Genomic DNA, 12,362 nt, shown 5'->3' with positions numbered 1-12,362 from the left:
GTGCGTCAGATAAACTAATCGGGCGGAGCGCGCACAGTCACGGACACACACAGACGCGCGCGCACTCTCGTCCTCTACATGAACAGTTTGTTAGTGGACCAGTGGTAAAGTTTGGGTGCATCACGAGAGGATTTATTTCGGACGCTTCATAAATATGTTGTCAGCTGGTTGTTGATTAAAATGTTACTTTTGCAAGGGAAGGTAAGTAAAAATGTTGTCAGCAGGTTGATGATCAAAACGTTATTTTTGCAAGTGGATTTCGTTCCGAAGCTCAGTGAAAATGTCAGTCGCTTATTGATTAAATCATCAACACATCATGACTGATGAAATAATCGAAGCGGAGTCAAAGACTGCGCGGGAAAACGACGAACCCCAGTCGTGGAAAGGCGGCAAAAGACTCGGCCGGCCGCCGACACTCCCCCATTTTTATTTTCTTTAAGAAGAGTAAAATAGTGCGGCGTTTGGAAGGGCGTGGGAATGGGAAATGGCACCGCTTTCCGCCGGCCTGACGGGCCGTGCCGAGCCGTGCGCAGCCGTGCCGTGCCGTGTCGAGCCGAGCCGAGCCGAGCCGAGCCGAGCGGCCGGGCCGACGGTTCGCCCATATACACCGTCGGGGCTCTGCAATATCACAGCGATAGTGGCCCAGTAACTATGAATCATACTGAGTTAGGCCGCCGTCCGCCGCGCGGCCTCGGCCCCAGCTTCCAGCTTTCAGCCCCACGTCGCGCACCTCGAGAAACGGTCGCACACATGGGGAGAGAGAGAGAGAGAGAGAGAGAGAGAGAGAGAGAGAGAGAGAGGAAGGACGCACGGCTGGCGTCTTTAAGGCCGGCGTAAAGTCCGCACCCTTCCACGCCCTGCCGTCCTCACCGCCTTCACTCTGTTTTTGAGGCCACCTCGTCACGCCATCGCTCGGCCCTACACTCTAAAAAAAGAAAAAAAAAGTCCAGAGCTTTGTATCCGATGCAACAAAGTACCGGCCCTCAACTCCAAGCAGCAGGAGGAGAGGCGGGTTATTTTGAGCGGGTCTTGGGAGTTTTCATTTCTCCTACCTAAAGTTCGCCTACCTGTCTATTTCGCCTACCTATTTTTCGCCTACCTAATAAAAAATTGAAAAAAAATATTCAAAAAAGTTGCCTTTTTTCGCCTACCTAAGTTCGCCTCCCAAAAAAAAAAAATTAAAATAAAAATATTCAAAAAAAAAACAAAAAAATCGGCGGCAAAAAGTGGCAATACGAAAGTCTCAAGGAGACCCGCCGATCAGCTTCGGTGTTTTATGGGAACCGGGCCTTCATCCGACGCTCCCTGCCGGCAATTCGACAGATTAGGGGGTTCGTTTTGGGGCTGGCCCACCCGAAGTGCGCGCGGTTTCTGTGGTACAGTGAAGTCCAGATTCAGAGGCCTTACCTCAGAGGGGTCACTTTGGGGTATTTGAACCCGCGCCCCCGAGTGCCGAGTCTAGTCAACTCCTCTACCCTGACCGCTCAGCCACCGAACCAGCTTGTCGGCGGCGATGTCGAAACTCCTTTTGAGCTACCGTTCGAAAAATCTGGTCCCAAAAAAATTCCCTTTGAGCGGTCTCAAACCCCGGGGACCTGCCGTTTCCCCACTTCATGCTCTTAACCACTGAGCCACCGGGACGCCATGGCACCGGTGCCTGCGCGGGTACTCAATCTTCTCTGGATATACCTCGCAAAGAAATTGGTTGCCAAAAAAATTGTATGTACTCCCGGTCCCAAACCCCGGGACCTGCCGTTTCCCCCAAACATGCTCTTAACCACTGAGCCACCGGGACGCCATGGCACCCGGCCTGCCAGCGCCGGTACCCAATTTCTCTAGATATACCTCCCCAAGCAATTGGTCGCCGAAAAATTTAAACATTTTACTGGTCCCGAACAGGGACCTGCCGCTTCCCACAACGTGCTCTTAACCACTGAGCTACCGGAGGATCATGGTGCCCGCACTGCCAGCGCTGGTACTCAATCCTCCCCGGGATAGACCCCGTCAAGAAGTCGGTTGCGTCTGCCGAAAAAATGCTCATGGCACTAGTCTCAAACCGAGACCTGCCAGTCAGGAACGCAGCACTCTAACCACGGGCTCCCAGGTTGCTATGCCCCCTCAACTACGCCAAACTTCAATAGCCACCCATCTTGCTTGATGCGGACAAATAATAACTTCGGCGATGGGGTGTGCGCCGTGCGTAGCAACTTTGTAGCGCAGTGGTTAGAGTGCTGCGTTCCTGACTGGCAGGTCTCGGCTTCGAGACTAGTGCCATGAGCATATTTTTTTGGCAGACGCAACCGACTTCTTGACGGGGGCTATCCGGAGAGGATTGAGTACCAGCGCTGGCAGTGCGGGCACCATGACCTCCAGTAGCTCAGTGGTTAAGAGCACGTTGTGGGAAGCGGCAGGTCCCGGGGTTTGGGACCAGTAAAATGTTTAAATTTTTTGGCGACCCAATTTCTTGGGGGGGTATATCTAGAGAAGATTGGGTACCGGGGCTGGCAGGCCGGTGCCTGGCGTCCCGGTGGCTCAGTGGTTAAGAGCATGTTGCGGGAAGCGGCAGGTCCCGGGGTTTGGGAGGTAGTACATACAATTTTTTCGGCAACAATTGCTTTGCGAGGTATATCCAGAGAAAATTGGTACCAGCGCAGGCAGGCCGGGTGCCATGGCGTCCCGGGGGCTCAGTGGTTAAGAGCATGAAGTGGGAAGCGGCAGGTCCCGGGTTCGAGACCGCTCAAGGTACCTTTTTTTGGGACCAGATTTCTCGAACGGTAGCTAAGAGGAGTTGCGACATCGCCCCCGACAAGCTGGTTCGGTGGCTGAGCGGTCAGGTAGAGGAGTTGACTAGACTCGGCACTCGGGGTCGCGGGTTCAAATACCCAATGTGACCCCTCTGAGGTAAGGCCTCTGAATCTGGACTCTCACTGTACCACAGAAACCGCGCGCACTTCGGGTGGGCCAGCCCAATACGAACCCACTAATCTGTCGAATTGCGCGGCAGGGAGCGTCGGATGAAGGCCCGGTTCCCATAAGAACACCGAAGCTGATCGGCGGGTCTCCTTGAGACTTTCGTATTGCCACTTTTTGCCGCCGATTTTTTCGTTTTTTTGTTGAATATTTTTATTTAATTTTTTTGTTAGGGAGGCGAACTATAGGTAGGCGAAAAAAGGCAATATTTATTGAATATTTTTATTCAATATTTTTATTGGGTAGGCGAAAAATAGGTAGGCGAAATAGACAGGTAGGCGAACATTTAGGTAGGAGGAATGATATAGACTCCGGGTCTTCCTCCGCGCGCTCTGGCACCTTAGAAAGTTGACGTCTTTTTGTCGGCTCCCTCCGCGCCGGGGCTACGCCAGGCTGGGAAGCGGTACTGGGTCATTAGCGCGGGTGCACTGTCTAAAACAAAGCGGCCCGAAGAAACAAACCGGCGCGGAAGAGAGCTGCAGAGCAGGAGCCGCGCTTCGAGGCCGCGGAGGTTTCTCTCAAAAAAGGTTCGTCGGATTCACTACAAGTTAGTTGATAATTGAAGAAAATACTGTACTGAATGAAATCTCAGGTAAAATTGGTGGATTCAGGCTGCAAAACAAATGTGCACTCGTAAATCGAAGGTATAAAAGATATTTTGGTCCAAGGAGGAAACTGGCGCTGCTCACGGCGGTTGGCCCTTGGGATTGGTGCGGAAGAGTAGTGTCTCGCCTTGGGGGAGAATCGGTGCCCCCACGCGCTCGCTGCGCACACCGCAGCCGGCGCAGCCCCAACTCCACAGCCGAACAAATTTTTACGTCCCCCTCGGGAGTCACCACCGGGTGTTGAACCCACGCCACGGCCCGGCGAGGGACCACCGCACCTACTTCCGGTCCTACTTCCGGTCCTACTTCCGGCCCACTTCCGGGCCGACTGTCCATTACGCGTGCGAGTCGCGCCAACTAAGTAGTTCCCCGAACAATTTGTCACGAAGACAGCCAGCAGCCGACGCAGTCTAGTACTCCGTCGAGGACGCCGTCGAGGACGCCGTCGAGGACGCCGTCGAGGACGCCGTCGAGGACGCCGTCGAGGACGCCGTCGAGGACGCCGTCGAGGACGCCGTCGAAGACGCCGTCGAGGACGCCGTCGAGGACGCCGTCGAGGACGCCGTCGAGGACGCCGTCGAGGACGCCGTCGAGGACGCCGTCGAGGACGCCGTCGAGGACGCCGTCGAAACCGCAGTCTAGGACGCAGTGATCCGTGGCTTGCACTTTGCTAACTTCACACTCCGCCCCGGAAAAGTTGGAGCCCGAGGGAAATGAGTCTGTGTGTCTGTTCCGCAGTCTGTCTGTTCTGTCTGTCTGTTCATTTATCCGTTTTCGCCTGTCCAGGCTGCCCTGCCTATCCTGTCCTGGCCGATTTCCCCTGTCTGTTTCGGCCTGTCTGTCTGCCTGTCTGCCTGCCAGCTTGCTTCGGTTTCCATGGGCCCCAACGAAGCCTTTCAGCTCAACTGGTTGTTTGTGCGCAACCTTAGTCAGTTGGTCTGGCCGTCCCGGCCGACCCGTCTGCCCGCCCAGCCGCGGCCCGCCCGAGTTCTAATTAACTGTGGGGCCAAGTGAAGCTCAATTCATCGGTCAAATCGCCAATGTCAAACTGTCGGACGAGTCGCAACAAGAGAGTTGGAGCAGCACCAGGCCGGCGGCGGCGGCGGCAGCCCGGCCTGAGTGCCCGGACTGGTCCGGACCCGCGGCCGCGGCCCGGGGGAAGGGAGGGGCCATTTTGCTACCGGTTGCTTCAGCGAAACACTGCCATCCATCTCGGCGGGGGCTGCAGCATCGCGCCGGTGTGAGTCTGCGGGCGGACAGGCAGACAGACAGGCAGACAGACAGGCAGACAGACAGACAGACAGGCAGACAGACAGACGAGTCTGCCGGCTCAAGTGCGAGCGAGGGCGCCGTTTACGTTGCGGTTCCTGCTGGAGTGCAGCCAGCCTGCAGGGCGTCCCGTCGGTCTGTCTCTCTCTCACGCGCGCGACGCCCCACGAGTGTGAGAGAGACAGAGAGGCCGCTTCCTTGGCGGCGGCGTGCTGGATGGCCCTGGATGGCCCTGGATGGCCCTGCATCCCGGGCCCGGGGCGCGCGGGGCGCTGCGAACCCTCAGCCAGAGAGTCTCTCGTGGCCGTGGAGCGTCGGCCAAGGCTGGGACGACCTCGTGCCGCCGGCACCGCCAGCAGAGTCATTCCGAGAGTCTCTCTCGCGCTCATGGGGTGCCCCGGAAGGTGCGAGGGAGACAGAGCGAGGCGACGACTCTCGGCTTTGTCTGCCGGCAACGCCGAGGCAACGCCCACAAAGGCGTGAAGTACAGGGGCGTCCTTAAACGGACGGCGCCAGCCTGCCCCGGGGCAGCTCTGGAGCCGGGGTCTGTCAGGTCGGTCCACCCGCCCGGGGCCAGGTCGGGCCAGGCCGAGGCCGGCCAGGTGAGGGTAGTCCGGGAGGTCGACTTGGCGCCGCACAAGTATTACACCAATACTCTACCCCTCCCCCCTTTGTCATCAACTCGGCTACCCGAGCGAGATTAGGTTAGGGCTCGGACGCAGTGCATGGACAGGCCCCACCGGCCCCAACCCCTCTAGCTTCACCGCACGCACGGGGGTCGTTTAACATTCCTTGGCCTGTCAGTCTGTCAGCCGTCGCACGCCGGACGCATGTCGGCCACACGTCCCACCGGCCAGCATGCTGCAGCAGTGGCCGGACCCAGCCCGCATTCGAGAATAGGCCATCACGGCCACCATCACCACCACGATCACCATCACCACCACATCGTCACCACCACTCTCACTACCACCACCATCATCACCACCTTCCGCACTGGCTCGCATATCCAGCCCTGCAGCGGCGCTCGCTAGAGCTCGTCGTCCCCAACTCCCGGCAAGCACATTTTCGTTGAGCACCTCTGCTGTTGGACGAGATGATTTTGATGAGAGAAGTTTAGGGCCAAGTTGCTCCCCCGTCCGGTGTGCCAGGGGAGCGGGGAGGGAGCGGGGAGCGAGGGGGGAGGGGAGGGGGAGGGCGGTTCCTGCACTAAGAGGATAAGACCTTGTTGAATACCGCCGCCGAACAGCTGCAACGCTGATTTCGGGACCGTGCCAAGGACGTCGGGGCGTCGGGGGCGGAGGGCAGGGCACTGCAGGGCAGCACAGCGCAGCACAGCGCACCGCGGAGTCAAACTTGCCGAAAAACGGCGCGCGAAACGACACTCTGCAGACTGCCCCCTCCCCTCACGGCAACAAGAGCAACGACAAGAGCAACAACAAGAGCAACAACAATAGAAACAGCAGTGGGCCGACGGCCGGCACACCAGAACGCCTGCGAATCCCAGCATAGGCAACCCGCGGGCCGGCTCGCGCCGCGGGACGGCCTACCCTCGCGATCGCAGGCGCTTTTCTCCCCGCCGTCGCTCCACTGCTAGTCGCTCTGTCTCTCTCGCGCTCTTGCGGGACGCGCCATGAGTGCGAGAGAGACGGAAGCAGAGTTCTTTCGGCACCAGCCGCTCCGGGCGGCCTCCCGCTGGCGGCGGTTTGTGGTGGGAGGGGGAGGGGGCAGATTTGCGCGTGGCAATCATTTAAAACGCCAGGCGTTAAATGTAATTGGCGGGGGCCGTGGTGGAGCGCCACCCAGCTGGTGTCCGCGCGACCGTCCGCTGGGGGGGGGGCAAAAACGGGGCGGGAAAAAACGGAGAGCTGCGAGCTCCTCGGTGTGAAAACGCAAAGTTGCCGCGTGGTGACCATGCCACCGCCAACAACGCCAACACCTCCTCCTCCTCCTCCGCCACCACCAGAAGCACCACCGGCATGGAGTGCTCCCGCCGGATGTAGCGTCGAGAAACAAAAGCAGACGACGTCGTGGCGGAGCAGCAGCGAGAGGCAGCACACTGATATTCCGAGAGTCTCGCTCTGTCTCTCTCGCGCGTGAACGACGCCCCACGAGTGCGAGAGAGACAGATAGCGACGAGAGCAACACGGCGGGAAGAATGGCGGCCGCACAAAAGCACATCGGTCCGGCCGACCTGCCTTATCTTCATTTCCATGCCGGTCGTTACGGCTCGTCCACCTGTTCCCTTACAAAACAACAATTGAATCAGTCGTCCGCTCGCTTGCTAGAAAAAAAACAACAAAAACAAAACCCACAAGCGGCATGAGAGAAAAAAAAAATACCAAAAATAAAATTCGTTTTATCGGCGATTGGCGCGGCGCGCTCGACATTCAGACCAGGCCTTTCAGAAAGGCGCCCCAATCCAACACGCAACTCCCGCCTCTCTCGTCGCCATTTTTCGAAATGATCCGAACGCTACGGCTTTTGCCATTATGTTGTGAAGCCAGGATGAGCCGCGCATTGTCACCGGCCAGTTTACCCGTATTCATATTAGCACACACAGCACGCGCTCACTCACACATTCACACTCACACGCACACACACAGAGGCACGGTCACCCGCTGCGTGGACGGCGATAAGTTGTCAGGCTAGAAGCCAAAAGCCATCAGGGCCCCGGGCACCGCACGCCGCAACGCCACAACGCCGACCCCCAGTCCGTCAACGGCCAGCCTTGCGAAGCCGGGCGAAGCCTTGCGACCGAACCGACACGCGTGGGTCGCAGCGAACTCCTGCTGGCCTTGTTGCTGCCCGGTACTTCTAGTCATTCTCTCTCTCCCCCTCCTGTTGCTTACAATCTCCCATCGCTCCCCCTCCCCCTGTCTTTACCGGCATAGCTCATTAGTACAACCGCCCGTCACTGGCGATGATGGAGATGAGTGGACTGGAGGAGGGGAGGGGGGGGGTGGGGGGAAGGGGGATCCGCAGGGAGTTCATCCTGAAAGCTGTCGGGCTGAGGTCAGAATGGAAGTCATTTTCGAACGCGAGGAAAGCGTGTTTCAAACCGCTGGATCTGCCGAACGCACTAACGCGGCTCGCGAACTGTTTCTGATAAAACCGCGTTGGTTAAAACCACGATTCGGGCCGTCTGGAAATGGCCCCTTTTTTTGTTATTTTATTTTATTTTTCAGGTTAATCTCCGGAGTGACGCGGTGGTCGGCAGTGGAATCCAATCGGCACGCCACACATTTTCCCCGAGTCTTTCCCCGGATTTCCCCGGACTTTCCGCCGCTTTTGCCATCGCTTTTCCGATGAGATTAATTATTTTGTGCCGGCGCCGCTGCGGCCGTTCGATGTTACACACACACACAGACACACACACTGGCGCATCGATGATTCCGTTTGCCGCCGCCTTTCCCTGCGAATTACGCCGCGACACACACAGTGCTCTCCCTTCGCGGAAGCCACTGCTGTGTGTGTGAGTGTGTGAATGGGCGTGCGTGAGTGTGTGTTAGTGTGTGTGCCCATTGGACAAGAAAATCACTCTGTCTTTCGTACACAATCGACCACCGCAGCTCTGAGGCACTGTCCCCTCTCTCTCTCTCTGTCCAAAACCCCGCTCTCCCTTCCCCCTCCCCCTTTCGCCTCCCCTTCCCTCGTTCTGCTCCTTATCTTGCCCCTCCCCCCTCCCCTCCCCCTCCCCCCCCCCCTCCCTCCATTCGCACGTTCCAGACCACATGAGACCAGCTGGCTGGAATGGAAGGCATCACACATCACAACACATCCCGGCGCCTACCCATCACACCCTCAACACACGCACACACACTCACACACACACACGCAGACAAAAAGAAAACGACAGGAAGGCATCATTATGTCCAGCCAGTGTCATTTGGCCCGTTTCCCACGCGCGCGTCGCTTTCGCGTTTTCACTTTCAAAAATTGATCTCGTTTTGGCTGACTGTGTCCGCGGATACACAGTCATCGGCGGGCGACTCCACGCCGTGGCAAGGAGCCGCCGGGGCCTCCACCGCCAACGTCGGTGGCGCGTCTCAAACTTGGTGGCCGGCGACGTAATGCATAAGGGAAGCACGGACACGTCATCTCGGTCACGTGTGTGTGTGTGTGTGTGTGTGTGTGTGTGTGTGTGCACGCGTTTTCTGCCTCTCTCTACCTCTCTCCGTACCTCTGTCTCTCTCTGCCCTTCCCAGTCTCTCTCTCCCTCTCTCTGAGGGGGAGGGGGACGTTCATTCCCAAGTTGTGTGTCTCACCAGCCATTATTTGACTTAGTACCGGGCGTATAAGTTTGGAGCAGTATAGGGCCAAGTGGCGCAGAAGCTGTGCCCGGAGGGGGGGGGGCAGCACGGGAGTATTGCCGGCACACTGAAAGGGGCGGGCCGGTCCACGGCGGAGAAGGCGCGGAATCGCAATATGAATTAACAGCACAGCACTTACAGCGAGTGAATCTGAATCGTGATTTGAATTTGATGCCCCGCCTCCACTCTTTGGGCCCCGCTTTAAACCCCCTCCCTCCCCCTCCGCCTTTGCCGCGACGAGGCACGGACGACGGACCGTGTGATTTGAGAGACAAGGAAAAATACACGAAAAAAAAGGGAATAAACGTTTAGAGAGAAGAAAGAGGCGGGAAGAGGGAATGCAAATATTAAGATTCTTTCGTCCGTTATGCACACAAAACTTTCGGCAGGCGGAGAGCTACGAAGCTAGATGACTTTCGACTAGGACGGCATAGGGCATTTCGGGCGGCAGACCGGAGAGGGAACGCCAGAGGGGTGAAGTGCAGGGGCCGAAAGGCTAGAATCCATTCTTGGCACGAGTGGAAACGGCGCTGGGTCGGCCTGGCCCGGCCTGCCGCAAACCTCAGAGCAAGACAGAACCAAGCGGACTCGATAAGCAGGGCAGGATGGAAAGGTGACACATTGCGAGTGGCTGTCACGGCGGCGACGCGACAACCCCCTGTCCGTTTTTTTTTTTTTTTTTTTTTTTTTTTTTTTTGACGTGAAGGTTGGTATGGGACCGAGCTCGGCCCGTTCTGTCTGAGGAATGCTGGATGCTTTAATTAAAACTAAACCAGGCAGAAAAACGTCCCTCCCCGGATCCCGGATCGGCACGAGTCTCGCGCCAGACGCTGCTTGTTACGGCGAGCTTGCCAGGTTGCGCCACCTGCCGTCCCCCGGGGCAAGGCCGCTTGGACTTGGGCCGGGCCCCACGCCAAATTGGCTCTTTCGCTTCACCTGCGATGCACTCTCTCCCTCTCTCTCTCTCTCTCTCTCTCTCTCTTAAATGTATGCACTTTTGTGTTGACGGGTCATCAGGCGGGAAGCGGCAGTGTGACAAGAAAACTCACGTGAAAATATGCCGATGCCGCACGGTACTCTGGTTAGGTTAGATTTGTGTTTTTTTTTTTGTTTTTTTTTTTGACAGTGCAGTGTTCACTCGTTCTGACCGTAAAAACGGACGGCAGATACGCCGGTGGTCTGCGATGTGGTGTACGGTCCGGCGTTGCAGATGGGGCACCGGTTGGATTGCGGCGAGATGGAGGGAGGGAGGGAGGGAGGGGGGGGGGAGGTACAAGTTACGACCGGACCAACTTTCGTTGGGCCCTCGGCACACCACACGCGCACGGCGGCGCACGGTCGGATACTGAGGCTATTACTACTTGGATTGGGTCGAATAAGTTGGCATACACGGGCGGTGTCGACTGGCAAACAAAGCGGCAGGCTGTCCTCCCACACTGTGGGAAAAAATGATTCATTGACTTTGCTAAACCTCAGTATCGTTGCAAAGGTTTTGGGCACTGCCTCACGTCAACCTTAACGAACATAGGTGCGGCCGTTCTGGCGCAACAGTGTACTAGTCGTTGCTCCAGCGTGGTGCTGGTGGAATTGGCGCGCGTGGCAGTACAGTTCGACCGGGTAGCAAGCGACCGGCCGGTCTATTTTTATTTCAGTTTGATTATTTCGTTCGGACGGGCAGCTTACCAAAGTGAGCGCCCTATTTGCGTTCCATCACGGAAAACCAACACGACACTTTGGTCGCGTTGTTTGCGATTCGAAATGTGGCGCGAAGCGTTTCCCCGCGTGGCACTTCACCATCATTCTCCGAGGCCGGTCCGGCCGCAGTGTGGGACAGCACAGCCGAGAGTGGAGTGTGTGTGTGTAAATTCAAGCCGTTTACTGTAAATACGCTCGAGTTTTACGGCGTCGTACACCGCCACTTGTACAAAGTGGGGTCACCGACGACCCCCTCCTCTCGATTCCCTTCTGGGTGCTTTCAGCGGGACGACCCACTGCGCTGTAAATCTGATCGAAAGAAAAAGAAACTGCCCGCAAAAGGCCCTTATTCTCGTGTGTGTTATTTTGCTTAAAAGAACAAACAGCAGGGATGGCGTCGTTCGAGAGAGAGAGAGAGGGGGGTGGGGGGGAGGGAGAGAGAGATGGCTGCGGCCGACGAGCAAGAGAGCAGCCGAAAACCTCGGCTGCCTGGATTACGGCTAAAAGTGAAAGGGAACAGCAAAGTTTGGTTTTTGTTTGGCTCGCTGCAAGTTTGGCGGCGAATATGCCCGCAGATTGTGTTCGGCTCCCCTCCGGCCTCGGCGCCGATGCTTCGCCACACATCATTCCCACACTCGCTCCGCGTTCGGCTTTTTCCCCTTTGGCTTCGTTGTTTGTTTCTGACGGGGTACTTGGCCCGGTTTGTCACTGTCACCTGGTGCCTTATCATGACGGGCCCTCCTGGAATAACCGGCCCGCCGATGGGGGACTGGTCCTTGAAGAGCTCCTTGAAGAGGTCCTTGAAGGGGTCCTGGAGGAGGTTAAGGAGGGCTCACAGCCTCCGGCGCTCATTTTTTTCCATCCTTATATACGTTGCGATGGGGGAGGTGAGGGTGGAGCGCCCAGTGGGACAGAAGACCGGTGGAGGCGGCCGAAAATTCTAGACGCATTTTGAGCTCCAGAGTCGCTAAATGGCACTCAAACTGGAGCTCAAAATGCGTCTAGAACTTCGGCCGCTGGCGCCGGTGTTCTGGCAAATCCACTGTGGAGTGTCTCTTGGTCGGGAGAGGGTGAGAATTTCTCGAGTGGGGAAGGAGCACCTTCTGGAAGCGAAGTGCGAGAAAGGGGTGCGGAAATAAGAACTCGTGGCTTTCCCCTCGCTTGTCCTGCCCGCCGACCAGAAGGACCTTTAAGTGCGGGAGGGATTCCCCTATTCATCCTGCGTCCTCCCCCCCCCCCCCCCCGCACGGTAACGAATGGCAAGGGCCGCGCGGTCAACCCTACCTGCCAATAAGCAAAGGCAAGAAAATGGGAAACGTCCCGAGACACAAAGGCGCTGCCGTGTGTGTATGTGTGTGTGTGTGTGTGTGTGCCCATACTGTTGTTTAACCCACCCTTTTCCCCACGGCTTCTCCACGGTCTGCATACTGTTTAAACACGTCCCCCACCGCGATATCTGACGGCAGGCCCGGCAGGCCCAGCAGCAAGGCCCGCCCAATGTCTATAAATCGCC

At 57.3% G+C, this 12,362-nt stretch overlaps 1 protein-coding gene across 2 annotated transcripts in view; it reads left to right on the top strand.

Moving 5' to 3' along the window:
• LOC117647006 overlaps positions 1–12,362 on the top strand; it is a 69,422-nt gene that overhangs the window by 41,274 nt on the left and 15,786 nt on the right. The window lies entirely within an intron of this gene.

Source organism: Thrips palmi, unplaced genomic scaffold, assembly GCF_012932325.1.
Source record: "Thrips palmi isolate BJ-2018 unplaced genomic scaffold, TpBJ-2018v1 HiC_scaffold_2, whole genome shotgun sequence".
Taxonomy (NCBI): domain Eukaryota; kingdom Metazoa; phylum Arthropoda; class Insecta; order Thysanoptera; family Thripidae; genus Thrips; species Thrips palmi.
This window is presented reverse-complemented; position numbering and strand designations above follow the sequence as displayed.